Raw genomic sequence first — 14564 nt, forward strand, 5'->3', positions numbered from 1 at the left:
GCAATAAAGTAACTTGGGTTATTTTAAAACAACTATACTTTACGAGCTACAGAACTCATTCACGACCGTGTGGAGGCATCCATCTTGAATCCAACCCAAGGTGCCACAAACTAGTCTCCGACTCCTTCTAGTAGTCAGAAACATCACTAGCACTCTATCACTCATCCCTTTTCCTTGAGATGTTTAATCTAACAACATAACACAATAATACAGTATTCATTTCAGTTGAAAGTTCAACAAAACATAAACACAAACATCGACAGCACAAACTTTTAAAGTGTGCATTTATTTTTCTTTTAGAGATTCAGCATGTCAAGTGCCTTGCTAACGCGAGTGGATCTTCTTAACACAGGTGCTTGTATTGGTTCTGCTAGTCCTCTACTGTCTAGCACTGGTGGTGTTTCCTCTGTTCTGTGCAGGCTGGATCTTCTGCATTTGTCTGTTCCTTCAGTGTCGCTTGCATTTTCAGCAGGCTCTTTCAATTCCTTCTCAGTATTTGACCATTATCTGTCCTCCAGTTTAAGATCTTGCATTTACTTCCTTCAGAACATTAGCCTTTTTGTCCCAAGTGTTGGAATCTCTGAGTCCCACTGTGTCATGTGCCAGTGACCCTAAGCTTCTTCCTGACTTGTCAGTTTGCTTTTTGTCTCCAGTGCAGACACTTTTGTTTCCATTTGACATCTCTGTTCTTGTTTGGATCTGCAGAGTAGGGGAGTGTTGTGCATAGTCTATGTCCAATCAGAAGCTCAGTGGGCGACATGCTATGATCAAGTGGTGAAGCTCTGTAACTCAATAGAGTTATATACAGATCTGAGCCACTGTCTAGTGCTTTCTTGAGCAACTTTAACTATGTGAACTCCTTTCTCTGTTTGCCTTTTGACTGTGGATGCAGAGGACTTGAAGTCACATGTTGGAAATCATACTCTTCTGCAAAATTCTGGAATTCTCTGCAACTGTAGCATGGTCCATTGTCACTGTAAACAATCTGGGGAATTCCATGTTTTGCAAAGATCGATTTCATATATTTGATCACACAAGCAGTAGACATATTAGGAAGGAGTGCAATCTCTGGATGGTTCGATAGATATTCAATAACCAGCAAGTAATTATTTCCATCCATGTGGAACAGATCAGTCCCAACTTTCTGCCATGGTTCTGTTGGTAAGTCAGTTATGATCATGGGTTCCTTTGTCTGCTTTGCATGATGTTTCAAACAGGTATTACAGCTGGAAACCATCTTGTCAATGTCAGCATTTATCCCTGGCCAATAAACAGCAGTTCTGGCTCTCCTCTTGCATTTTTCTATCCCAAGGTGCCCCTTATGCACCCTTCTCAGTATTTCTTGTCACAGTGATTGAGGAATGATAATTCTGCTCTGAGTAGAAGCCCATTGACAACAGTCAGTTCAGTCTGATGTTGATGTATGGCTGACATTTATCTTTAGACCATCCTTCCTTCAGATTCTTGATGACCTTTTGTAGATCTGTGTTCTTTTCTGTTTCAGCTGCGATCTGTTTGGATTTCATGTCAGATATGGGAAAAGATTCAGCGATCAGATTCATATGGAGATTCATATCCATCTCTGTGGAACTCATTGTGTGCTTCACTCTGCGTCATTACCCTACAAAATGCATCAGCTAACACAATAAATTTCCCTGGTGTGTACACCAATTCAAAGTCATAACATTGCAGCTTCATCATCAGTCTTTGGATTATCAGTGACATTTCATTGAGATTTTTCTTGATTATTGCTATTAATGGCTTGTGGTCTAGCTCTGCCATGAATGTTGGTAGACTATATACATAACTGTAGAATTTCTTGAGTCCATAGACCAGACCTCTACACTCTTTCTCATCTGTGCATTTCAACATTCAGATGTGGTAATGGCCCTTGATGTGAATGCTACTGGCCTCTAATCTTCTCCCACAGCCTGAAGTAGTACAACACCTATTCCATCTTTTGAAGCATCCATAGATATTTCCCTCCTTCTGCATGTATCAAAGAAAGCCAAAAGTACTAGTTCTGTAATTAGAATGGTCTTCATTTGTGCCCATTCTTCCTTTTGCTTGGCTGTCCATTTGAATTCACATTTGTCCTGTAACAACTTCCTTAGGTATCTAGGTATATTGTTTTGGAAGACAGTATTGGTATGAATTTACCATTGAAATTGATCATTCCCAGCACTCTCAATACACCTTTTTTGTCAATGGGCCTAGGCACCTTTAAAATTGCTTTCATCTTGCTCTTGTCTGGTTCCACACCTGCATCTGACAGTTTATCTCCCAGAAAGGTGATTTCTTTCACACCAAACTGACATTTTTATCTGTTTAACTTTAATCCATACTTTTGGATGCACTTTGATGAGTCTTTCATTGTGTTGTTTTTGTGTGGATCCCCTTAGGATCATGTCATCCATGTACACATGGACACATTTATGTACATTTATATAAATGTACACATTTATGCCTTCTATGATGTGCTCCAATGTCCTGTGGAAAACTTCTGGAGCTGAGGAAAGTCCAGGCATGAATGTTGGCCAAATGGTATATTAAATGCACAGCATTTTGTGCTATCGTCATGCAGTTTTATTTGCCAGAAGCCCTAGGATGCATCCAATTTGGTGAAAAACTGCATCGGCCATCTCACTTGTAATATTAAAAATGATACTAAGAGCTTTTTCAAATTATCTAAGAAATAAAAGAGAGAAACGTGTTGACATAGGACTGATAGAAAATGATGCTGGAGAAATTGTACTGGGTTATAAAGAGATGGCAGAGGAACTTAATCAATATTTTGCATCTGTCTTCATCGTGGAAGACATTAGTAATATCCCAGACAGTCAGAGGCTTCAGAGAGTAGTGTTAGATTCAGTTAAGGCTACTAGAGAAATTGTGCTAGGCAAAGTAAATGGATTAAAGATTGATAAATCTCCCAGGCTGGATGATGTGCATTCACAGGTTTTGAAAGAGGTGGCTTTGGAGATTGTAGATCCGTTGGCGATGATCTTCCAGAAATCGATAAACTCTGGAGAGATTCCAAAGGATTGGAAGGTCGCAAATGTGGTTCTGCTGTTTAAGAAAGGAAACTATAGACCGATTAGTCTGACTTTGGTGGTTGGGAAGATATTAGAGTCGATCCTCAAGGATGAAATACCTAGTGATGCATGACAGGATAGGTCCAAGTCAACGTGGTTTTTTAAAGGGTAGATCCTGCCTGACCAACCTATTAGAGTTTTTTGAAGAAATCTCAAGCAGGATAGACAAAGGAGAGGCTGTGGATGTTTCAAAAGGCTTTCAATAAGGTGCCACATATTAGGCTGCTAAATAAGATGAGGACTCATGGAATTACAGGGAAATTATTAAACTGGATAGATAAATGGCTGATAGGCAGGAAGCAAAGGGTTGAAATTAAGGGTTCTCGTTCTGCATGGCTGCCTGTAACTAGTGGTGTTCTGCAGGGGTCAGTATTGGGGCCGTTGCTGTTTACAATTTATATTAATGATTTGGATTGTGGTATAAATGGTTTTGTGGCCAAATTTGTGGATGACACCAAGATAGGTGGTGGAGTAGGAAGTGTAGTAGAAACCATAAAGTTGCAGAAGGATCTGGACAGATGAGGAGACTGGGCAAAATGGTGGCAGCTGAGATTTAACATAGAGAAATGTGCAGTTGTACACTTTGGCAGTGGAAACAAACAGGCAGAATACTATTTGGATGGGGTGAAAATTCAGACCTCGGACGTGCAAAGGGACCTGAGTGTCCTCGTGCAAGGAAATCTAAAAGTTAATGAAGTTGGTAGTGAAGAAAGCGAATGCTATGTTGGCATTCATTTCAAGAGGAATAGTGTACAAGAGTAAAGAGGTGTTGATAAGGCTCCATGGGACATTGGTGAGACCTCATTTGGAGTACTGTGTACAGTTTTGGGCCCCCTATCTTAGAAAGGATGTGATGTTGGAGAGGGTGCAGAGGAGATTTACTAGGATGATTCCTGGAATACAAGGGCTAACGTACAAGGTGCAATTGGCAGCTCTTGGGTTGTATTCATTGGAGTATAGGAGAATAAGAGGAGATCTCATAGAGGCTTTTCATATTTTGAAAGGTTTAGATAGGGTGGATGCGGGCAAGGTGTTTCCCTTGGTGCATGAATCGAGGAAAAGGATTCATAATCTGAAAATTAGAGGTTATCCATATAAAACAGAGATTAGGAAGAACTTCTTTAGCCAGAGGGCTGTGGATCTGTGGAACTCGATGCCGCATATAGCAGTGGAAGTGAGATCACTGGGAGTATTTAAACAAGAAATAGACAAGTATCTCATTAATGAGGGCATTAAGGGATATGGGGATAAGGCTGGAAATTGGAACTAGTGTAGAGTAGCTTAATGTAGAGTAGCTTTGTGTAGTTTTACGGAACAGACTCGATGGGCCTAGTGGCTTGCTTCTGTTCCTTTGTCTTGTGATCTTGTGTAATCTTGTGAATTTCATCACTGGTAGGAATCTGATAATCTTCTCTCTTTAGATTGGCATTCAAGTCTTTTGGGTCCATGCACATGTGTAGGTCACTGTTCTTTTTGACACACACCCACACACCATTCAATTCACCCATTCCGTGGGCTTCTCCACTTTATGACCCCTAGTGACATCATTCAGTCGAGTTCCTGCTTTCTTTTAGTGGTGATGGAACCCATCTCTGGGCATGCACTAATGGCTCTACATCTTCCATATATTCGTATGAAGAATATCTCTTTGAAACACAACTTGTCAGTGACAAGTGAGTTTAAATAGATCTGAAGACATTATATTTAAAAGTTCTTCATAATTACTTATGAACTGATATAAAAATCTTCAAGCAACACAGGATGTTTGATGCTGAAGTTTAAAATGGACTTTTCAGAAAAGCTCATACTGTAATGGTTTGGATTTTTACACACACACGCATATCTACATTTGCGCATAGTGGGAATTAAGTTAGAGGGTTAAGTTTAGAGATAATAAGAAATGTTATGCTATTAATAGTTTAATTAAAAAATATTATTTTGAATTTACCATTTGGTGAATTTGCCATTGCTATTCCTTTGTTAGTTCATAACAAAATTTGTTAGTTTGTAATAGTAGTGATTCTACCCTTTGCATTTATTACAAACTTTTCCAAAGAAGAGGCATTGTTTTGGTTCATCTTGAGTCCCACATTGTTTGCACTTGCATTTCTGTGGTGGTACACCACTGGCCTACTGCAGGGGACAACCTCTGCAGAAGAGCATGGGGACAAGACAATACCTGGGTGGCTGTCAATCAGCCGACTTGAATGGACCAAGCTCCACCCAGTCGGGTGTCAATCACCCTCCGGGATATAAGCCTGAGCCAGCCCTTTCAAAATCACTCTCAGAGCTTACAGCAGCACAATCTCACAGCTGGTTCTGTGGGGGTTTACGTTGAATAAAGCCTGTTGTACAGGTACACTATCCTTTATCCGGACATCTAAAATCCGGAAAGCTCCAAAATCCAGCGTGGAGACTGGCGGTTGGGGGAGGCGGGTGAGGGACCGGTGGTTGGGGCAGGTGGCCGAGGGACTGGTGGTTGGGGGAGGCGGGTGGGCAGCCGAGGGACCATGGTTGGGGGAGATGGCCGAGGGACCGGTGTTTGGGGGAGACTGCCAGGCAATCAAGGGACCGCGGTTAGGAGAGACGGCCAAGGGACTGGCGGTTGGGGGAGACTGCCGGGCGGCCAAGGGACCATGATTGGGGGAGATGGCTGAGGGACTGGCAGTTGGGGGAGACGGCCGGGCAGCCAAGGGCCTGCGATTGGGGGAGATGGCTGGGCAACTAGAAGTGGGTGGGGTGGATACAGCAGCACCGTTCGGGTGGGCTTTCCAAAATCCGTAAAAACCGAAATTTGGAACACACTGTCCCCCAAGGGTTCCGGATAAAGGATTGTGTACCTGTACAGCCTTTTGGTTTTGTGTGTTAGCTTCTGACTGACAGCACACCACAATGTCTCTCTATCTTTTTGTGGTTTCCTGTATCTCAAGTTTTGTTTGTGTATGGACACACACTTTAGCTATGGCTGTGTCTTCATTTTCACTGGCTTTTGCACTCCCACCAAACTTTATCGTGTGCTGCCAAGCTAATGGTGTAGCATATGTTCAAAGCTCCACGCTAAGGTAAGCTCTATCTCTTGCAGCAACCTCTCTCACTTTCTTATCAATAATCCTGAACACAATTTGATCACAGATCAATGAATCTTGCAGCAATTCAAAATTGCACGTTCTTGTGTTTAATTTCAAATCTGTTAAAAAAGTATCAAAGCTCCCTCCCTGCAGCTGTGTGTGCAAGCAAAATGTGTATCTCTTCAACTTTTCATTTTTCTTTGGTGAACAGTGTTCATCAAACATCTTGATAACTGTGTTGCCTCGGCAAAAACAAATGTGTTGAAAACCTCTAGTGCTTGAGGTCCCACTTATGTAAATAGCAGTGGCAGTACCATGCCCATTCCTGGTACCATGTGATGTTTCTTTTAAAAGAACTATACTTTATTAGCTGTAGAATTCATTCATGACCGTGTGGAGATATCCATCTTGAATCCAACCCAAGCTGCTACAAACTAGTCTCTGACTCCCTCTAGTGGTCAGGAGTGTCACTAGCATTCTATCATAACAAAATTTAAAATAAACCCAAGATAACAGACTATATAAGTCTTTATGGCTGCACAAATCCCAATTGGTTACATTAGTTGGCTGCATAAGCCTTTCTGTTCACACATAAAATGTAGTAATTTCTTCTTAAAAAACATAAATATTGATTGTAAAGATGAGGACTAATGCTTTATGGGAGCTCAGGAAAGCTATACTAACTGAAGTAGGATTTGAAATGTAGTCATGATTTAATTGAGACTGACAACTATGCTGTTCAGCAGAAAGCCCTAAACAACAAAGTGAATGTCTGCAAATGTATTGCACATCACAAAACCACTTTGTGTCATTTCGAGGTGCTCAATAGTGACCAATAATGAGAATGTCAAGACATAATGATTATTCTTGTGTGTGTATTTCAAATGATCATTTTGCATAATATTAGAATGCAGTCAAGTTGTGCTATTCTCCTTTCACAAAAAATATGCATTTGACGATGCATGTTGTATGCCTGCCTGTTCCATCTGTTGAATTAATTGTGCAACACTGAACCAAGCCCTGAGATCAAGACCCCTTAGCATGTTTAGTTAGCTAACTATAAGCAGGATGCTCTTACTGTACGAGTGTGGGGAAAAATCTGAAAACCTAATGCTTCAATGTATCAGGAAATGCAAATTTGATGTGAGCAGAAAATAATCACATTTTATGATCATTATAGCCAAATAACCTGTGGACATTTTCTTTCTTTGTTTAAACTGAAAGCAGGATCTTTTTAGCAAATTATTGGCAAGTGTTTTTCTGTAAAAAATACTTCAAAAAATTTCTAATCTCATGAGTGAGTAAAAGGGTTTGCTGAAGTTATATTTAACACACAAAAGTTACATAATATGAACTATACTTATTCAGATTTATGTTTTAGATGTGGACAAAAAGTTGGTACTTTTTTGCATTCAACTTGACAGAGTTCCACAATTAAACATTTTTGGGTTGAAATGGGTAATTTATTAGAACGAATAACTGGAGTAAGATTCCCACAGGATCCAATGTTATTTTTACTGGGAGATATGAGAGGAATTAAACCTAAATTAAAATATGTATCCAGTAAAATTTGCTCAAATTGCCTTGGCAATAAGTTAGAAAATATATTGCTATAACTTGGAAGTCGGATATTGTTTTGGGAATAGATAGATGGCATGCAGAAGTTCGGAGTTGCATTCCACTTGAGAAAATTACTTACAATTTAAGAGATAAATATCATAGATTTTTAAAAATACAGAGCCCATATTTACAAACTGTTGGTATTAAAATTTAAATGAATCTCAAACATACCCTTTCTTTTATAGGTCTTATAAATATTTAATTGTTTAAAAGAATCAGAAAGTGAAGTACTACTGTTGTGATTTTCTAGTCCCTCTTCTTTTTTTTAAAGTTTGTAGGTGGTTGAGGAGGAGGATGGGGGATTAATGGAAGTTTCTCTTTTTTTTGTATTTTTTTACTTTTTTCTTTTTTTAATAAAATACCATATGCATTTAGATTAAGTTTGAAATATTGTAATATGTTTGCTAAATGGTTTTATTTTAAAATAAAGTATATATATAAACGATTTGCTGAAATAGTGTAGGTTTAAAAATACTTTTCATTCAGAATGGCTTTCCTTTACCCCATTATCTTGTGTCTTCTCATTTCACAATTCAGATTTATTGCCAGATTACATACATGACATCATATTCAATCCAACGTCAGCATTCCATGCAGACTTTCTCAATGGTGGGGATGTTTTGCCTGTGATGTACTGGTGCTCCTATACCAGGCCTTGATGCAGCTGGTCAACACACTTTCCACTACACATCCATAGAAGTTTACCCAGGTTTTTGATGTCATACCAAACCTCCACAAATTCCTGAGCAAGTAGAGGCACTGACATAGTTTCTTCACAATGACATTTGTGTGTTAGGTCCAGAAACTTAAATGTGCTTCCCCTCTCCACCTTTGATTCCCCCCAGTGATCACTGAATCATACACCTCTGGTTTTCCCTTCCTAATGTCTACAATCAGCTCCTTGGTTTTGGTGACATTGAGTGCGTGGTAGTTGTTAGACCACTATTCAGCCAAATTTTCCATCTCCCTCCTGTTTGTTGACTCATCACCCCTTTTTATAGAGGCCTACTTCCTTGGTATCATCAGCAAATGTGTAGATGGTGTTATTGTTAGACTGAGCCTCACAATTGTAGGTGTCTCTTAAATGAATGTAAAAATAGGGTGTTTGTTCTTTATGTCCTCAAGCTCTCCTCTACACTCCATGATTAATGACAATTTCATTGATTTTTTATATACACTTATGCACAAAAATTACTTGCTACAGCTGAATAAGGTTTATAAAAAAATAACAAAATCCACTACAATACTATACTTAATTGTATTAAAAGAGATGATAAATGCAAAAAAAGTTAGATCATAAATATTCACTGTTATCCTTATGTACAAAAAAATGACTTAGTGATGGTGTATACCTTTTGTGGTCAGAGCAGTCACTGATTAATGAAACAAGAAAAAGTTCAAGGGATAGCTGTTGAAGAAACTGTTCTTGAACTTAGAGGTGAAACACAAAAGTCTGCAGGTGCTATGATTGGTGTGAAAACACAGAAATGCAGGAAGAATTCAGCAGGTCCTGAGGCGTCAAAGGAGGTAAAGATACATATATATCTGTCATTTTGAGCCTGAGGCCTTCTTCAATGTATAAGTGCCTGAATTAAAAGGCTGGGGAGAAGGAAAGCTGGGGAAAAGGGGGTGGAGCACAGACCAACAGACAAAAGGTGATAATTGGATATGAATGGAAAAAGAGAGGAATGGGGAGAAATGATTAGGGGAGAATTGATTACGGAAGGGATGGCTTTGTGAATGCAGATCTGGATGAAAGGAGACAGAGGGAAAAGGAAAGAAAGAAAGATAGTTCAAGTAAAGGAGAAATATAGATAGACTGTATGGGTGGGAGATGTAACAGAAACCAGAGGAGTCGACGTTAATGCCATCTGGTTGAAGAATTCCCAGACAGAATATGAGGTGTTGTTCCTCCAATTTGCAGGTGGTCTCAATCTGGTAGTGCACAACGCCATGGACAGACATTTTGGCATGGGAATGGGGTGGGGACTTGAAATGGATTGCCACTGGGAGAGGTGGTGTGCTTCAGGCTGCTGAACCTTATGCCCAATGATAGAAATGAGAAAAGCCACCAGGGTGATGGGGTTCCTTTATGATGTCAGCTGCCTGCTTGAGACAGTGGCTCACATTGATGCATTTAGTGGCTGGAAGATAGGAGCCTGTGCTGAATCGAGCTATGTTTGTTATCTTCTGGAGCCTTTTGTGTTCCTGAACAGTTGAATTCCCAAACCAGGCTACAATGTAACCTGTCAGTATACTTTCCACAGTGCACCAGTTGAAATTTTATAGAATATCCAACAAAATACCAAATCTCCTCAGACTCCATGGAAAGCAGAGGTGTGCTTTCTTCTCAGTTGCCTTGATGTGCTGGCTCCAGGAGAGGTGCTCTGAAATTTGGACACTCAGAAACTTGAAGGTTCTAATCCTCTCCACCTCCTTCTTATTAATATGGGCAGGTGTGTAGTCCCTTGGCCTCGGCCTCTCCTTGGTTTTGGTGAGAGTGTGATTGTTGTTCTGGTACCCTTCAACCCGATTCTTCACCTCATCGTTTAGTTGTTGGACCAACAATGGTCATGTCATCAGCAAATTGTTAGAGCAAGTTGGTGCTGAACCTGACTACACAGTCATGAGTGAATAAAGAGTAGAGTCGAGGACTAATCTGCAGCACTGGAAAGCATTAATGTTTCACACCGTACAAGAACTTATCAAATTCTTTGAATCATTTAGCATATTTCTGCTATTTTTAAATGATATCTTTATTCCCTTGAAGGATAACACCATATCCCAGGAATCGACTTTGTGAATATATTATACATTGCAACACTTCAAAGGCAACTATATCCTCCCTTATTGTATCTGAAATCAGTGACCTGCAGTAGTCACATTTATTTACCATGAACTTGCTTTTACCCATGACTTATGAAATGTTCATGTTTGACCATAAAAAAGCATAAAATCTGGAAGTAAAGAGATACTAAATCTCCACCCAAGAGCAGCTGTGACAGTTTCTTCTGTAATGCATGAAATTCTGCTGACATCATGTTAAATTTATATTATACCAGGATTAGATTTTAATAGATCAGGAGAAAGAGTTAGTTTGGTTGCTGTTCAAAGCAACATAGTAAATTTGTTTAAATTAAGTGTGTTTATAATGTTTCCCTAATTATAACCATTCTCACAGATGTTCACAATTTATTACATGCCACAGTAATAATTCATCCCAAGTCTTTTTGCCTTTGGAAAAAATGACATTTTGAAACTATACAATGAGTTTTAATGTATTATTTTATTTTAAATTTATTCAGCAGGGTTCTGGCTTCATTGCTAATCTCTGATTGCCTTTGAAATTATGATAGAAAACCTCTTTCTGATCTGGTTCCTTTCTTCCAGAGAAGGAAGTCCCGCTCTACTGTTTAGTCCCAGCAACTATCTGCTTGAGAATGCTTGGAGAGGAACCTTCAAGAATACTTGGAGAGGAACCTTCAAATGGTGCTGTCCAAAATGTTCTTTACCCTTCTTGATTTGGGAGATGTTGACAAAATAGATTTGTTTTGGAACAACCCTTTCAACTTAGACACCAGTACCCCTATGTTTCAGAAGCAGACCGTGCAAGATAATCTGAACAGGGAGCAATTTTGGCATGTCCAATTCAAGGCCCTGGTCAAATCTGGTTTATTTTGTTGCTTTAATGTAGGTACAATTATTAACTTAGTGGTTATTTGGGAGTCAACCACTTGTGCAGTCAGATGACACAGTCATATCAAATAAGGATAATAGACTTCCTTCCCTGAATGACGTTAATGAATCATATAAGTTTTAATCACATCCTAGTGGTTCAGTGGTTATCCCTACTTAATTGAATTTAAATTCTGACTCGTTAATGCAGATGACTGCAACAGTGCACCAACACCATACATCACTGTTAGGGGAGTTTTCTATTTGTATTTAATTTTGAATTAAATGTTTCAGAATTATTATTTTTCCTTAAAAATAGACTGAATAGAGTTCATGCAGTTAAAGAGGTATATTGCAGGAAAACAATCATCCATACCCACCAAGTTGTCTACTTGAGATAGTCCCATTAGCCTGCATTGGCCCATATCGTTGAAGCTTTTCTTATTCACATACCTGTTTAAATGTTGTTTAAACATGGTAATTATACTTGCCTCCACAGCTTCCTCTGGCAGCTTGTTTCATTTACCCACCACCTCTGTGTGAAAAAGCTACCCCCGGCCTGGTCCCTATAAAATCTTTCCTCTCTTCATCTTAAACTATGGCCTCTAGATTTAGAATCCCCTACGATGGGACAAAGACTGACATAATTCATGTTATCTATGCCAATCATGATATTATATACCTTAATAAAATCACCCCTCAATCTGGAATGCTCCAGGGAGAGGTTCCAGCCTAGTCAGCCTCTCCTTATCACTGAAGCTCATGAATCTTTTTTGTTCCTTATCCAGTTTAATGATACCCCCTTCCAATAGCTGGGTGACCGGAAATGTGCACAATAATCCAACTGTGGTCTAACCAACTTCTTGTATAGCTGTATGATGTCCCAACTACTGTACTCATTGACCTAACTGATGAAGGCACCCTATCTACCTGTTACTTCTTTAAGGAAACTGTGTAATTGTAAAATATAGTTTCTCTGCTGTTCAATATTCATGGTTCCAACCATTTATCGTGCAAGTTCTGCCTTGGGTTAACTTACCACCAATTTTGGTGTCATCCTCAAACTTACTAACTGTGGCAACTATAACTACAATGTGACTTCTGACTTCTACCCAGCAAATTTTGAATTCACTTGCCTGTCTCACATTGGTTAAGCCTACCATGTGGGATGTTATCAAAGGCCTTGCAAAAATCCATGTAGACATCTTCTACCACCTTACCACCTTAAACATAAAAACAAAACTTAATAAAACTTGTGAGATAAGATTTCCCATGCACAAAGTGATGCTGATGGTCCATACTTAATCCTTGCTTTTCCAAATGCTAGTAGGTTATGTCCTTCAGAATCTCCTCCAGTAACTTTCTCAACACTGCTGATTGGCTCACCAGCCTGTAGATCACTGCCTTCTCCTTGAGGCTATCTTAAATGAAGGAACAACATTAGCCATCCTTAAGTCTTCTTATATCTTGTCCATTGCTAAAGATGATGCAAATATTTCTAACAGGGCCTCAGCAATTTCTTCCCTTGCTTCCTACAATGTCTGAAGATGCACTTGGCCAGGCCCTGGGAATTTATCCCCCTTAACTTGCTTTAGGACTGCAAGCACCTATTTTGTAATTGAATATGTTTCAAGACATCACTATTTATTTTCCTCAATTCCTTAGCTTCCATGACCTTCTCCATGGTAAATTCAGAGGAGAAGTGTTCATTGGAGACATTGCCCATCTCCACAATGATTCTATAAGGGAACCCATTTTCTTCCTATTTACCCTTTTGTTCTTAACATAATTGTAAAATCTCTCTAAACAAATTTGCTTAATTTAGAAATACATTACAATTATAGGCTCCACCTTGTTTCTAATTTTGAAATGCCTGATCTGTTTTGTTTGTTCTCTCCTGCAAGGAACAACTCACAGGCCTTTGTCAGACATATCTGTTGACAAAGGACACTTTCCCTGCAGACAGACTGCTTCCAATAAATGTTGAATTGTTTCAGAATGATCTTTCATTAGGGACATTTGCCAGTGGAAATTGAGCTATTCTATACAAGACGAGGTCAGATGTGCTGAAGAAAAATAAAAGAAAGGGCAACAATTAATTATTTCAAGAGTGAATGTAACATTGAAAATGTAAATTGATTTCTGCCTCATGTATTCAAAAGGTTATTTCTCTTGAAATTTCAAGTGAAAAAAGTAAGTTACTTTAAGTATCTTAATAAATTATTGGAAGATAAATATGACCAGTACTATGGGTAATGGAGTTAAATCAAAAAGCCTGCAGATGCTGTGACTATAGTTTAATACACAGTAACAGGTACCTGCCTTCTTTTTACTCATACCTTGATAAAGGGCATGGCTCAAAACATTGGTTATGTATCTTTGCCATAAAGAATGCTGCATTACCTTTTGAGGTTCTCCAGCACTTTTGTGTATTAAACTTGTGGTGATATGTAATTACAACACTAGGTCACCATGGGTCATCCCAGTGACCTTGTATATAAAGCAGTCCAGAGCTACAGTCTCGCCTTCTTTGTTCGTCTTGCAGAGAGACAAGACCTCTTAGTGTACATATTAGTTTATTAAATTGTATTGACAATAACCACACCAGCAGTGTGAGTATAAGACAGCTTTAATAAACCAATATGTACACTAAGAGGTCTTGTCTCTCTGCAAGATGAACCTGGAAGGCGAGACTGTAGCTCTGGACTGCTTTATATAGAAGGTCACCGGGATGACCCCTGGTGACCTAGTGGTGTAATTACATATCACCACAAAACTGCAGGTGATTGGGTAGGTGGGGAGTAAAAATGGCAGGCGTGGTAGATTTGGACTTGCAATTTAATCATTGGCAACCTTCCTATTTAAAAAGACACAAGGGACTGCAGAGGTCAAAATCTAGAGCAAAAAAAAAATTGCTGGAAGATCTCAGTTATGCAGTACTCCACTTTTGAGCAGAGGGTTTGAACCTAAACAGTGACTGTCCATTTGCTTTCATGGATGCTTCCAATTTGCATCACTGTTTCATCTTCCTCTATTTTGATTTTCACATTGTCTCTTTGAATTCAATCGTGGTCTTAGTTCAATGTTGCCTGTAAATTCAAACTGT

General features: G+C 39.2%; 1 long non-coding RNA gene across 1 annotated transcript; it reads left to right on the plus strand.

Moving 5' to 3' along the window:
• Positions 1 to 9922: 9922 nt before the first annotated feature.
• On the plus strand, positions 9923 to 13534 carry LOC138759861 (uncharacterized). The gene is made up of 3 exons (XR_011355161.1): positions 9923 to 10239; positions 11174 to 11473; positions 13363 to 13534. It is a non-coding gene; the product is annotated as an uncharacterized lncRNA (long non-coding RNA).
• The last annotated feature ends 1030 nt before the right edge of the window (positions 13535 to 14564 follow it).

The sequence above is a fragment of the Narcine bancroftii genome, chromosome 4, assembly GCF_036971445.1.
Source record: "Narcine bancroftii isolate sNarBan1 chromosome 4, sNarBan1.hap1, whole genome shotgun sequence".
NCBI classification, from domain to species: domain Eukaryota; kingdom Metazoa; phylum Chordata; class Chondrichthyes; order Torpediniformes; family Narcinidae; genus Narcine; species Narcine bancroftii.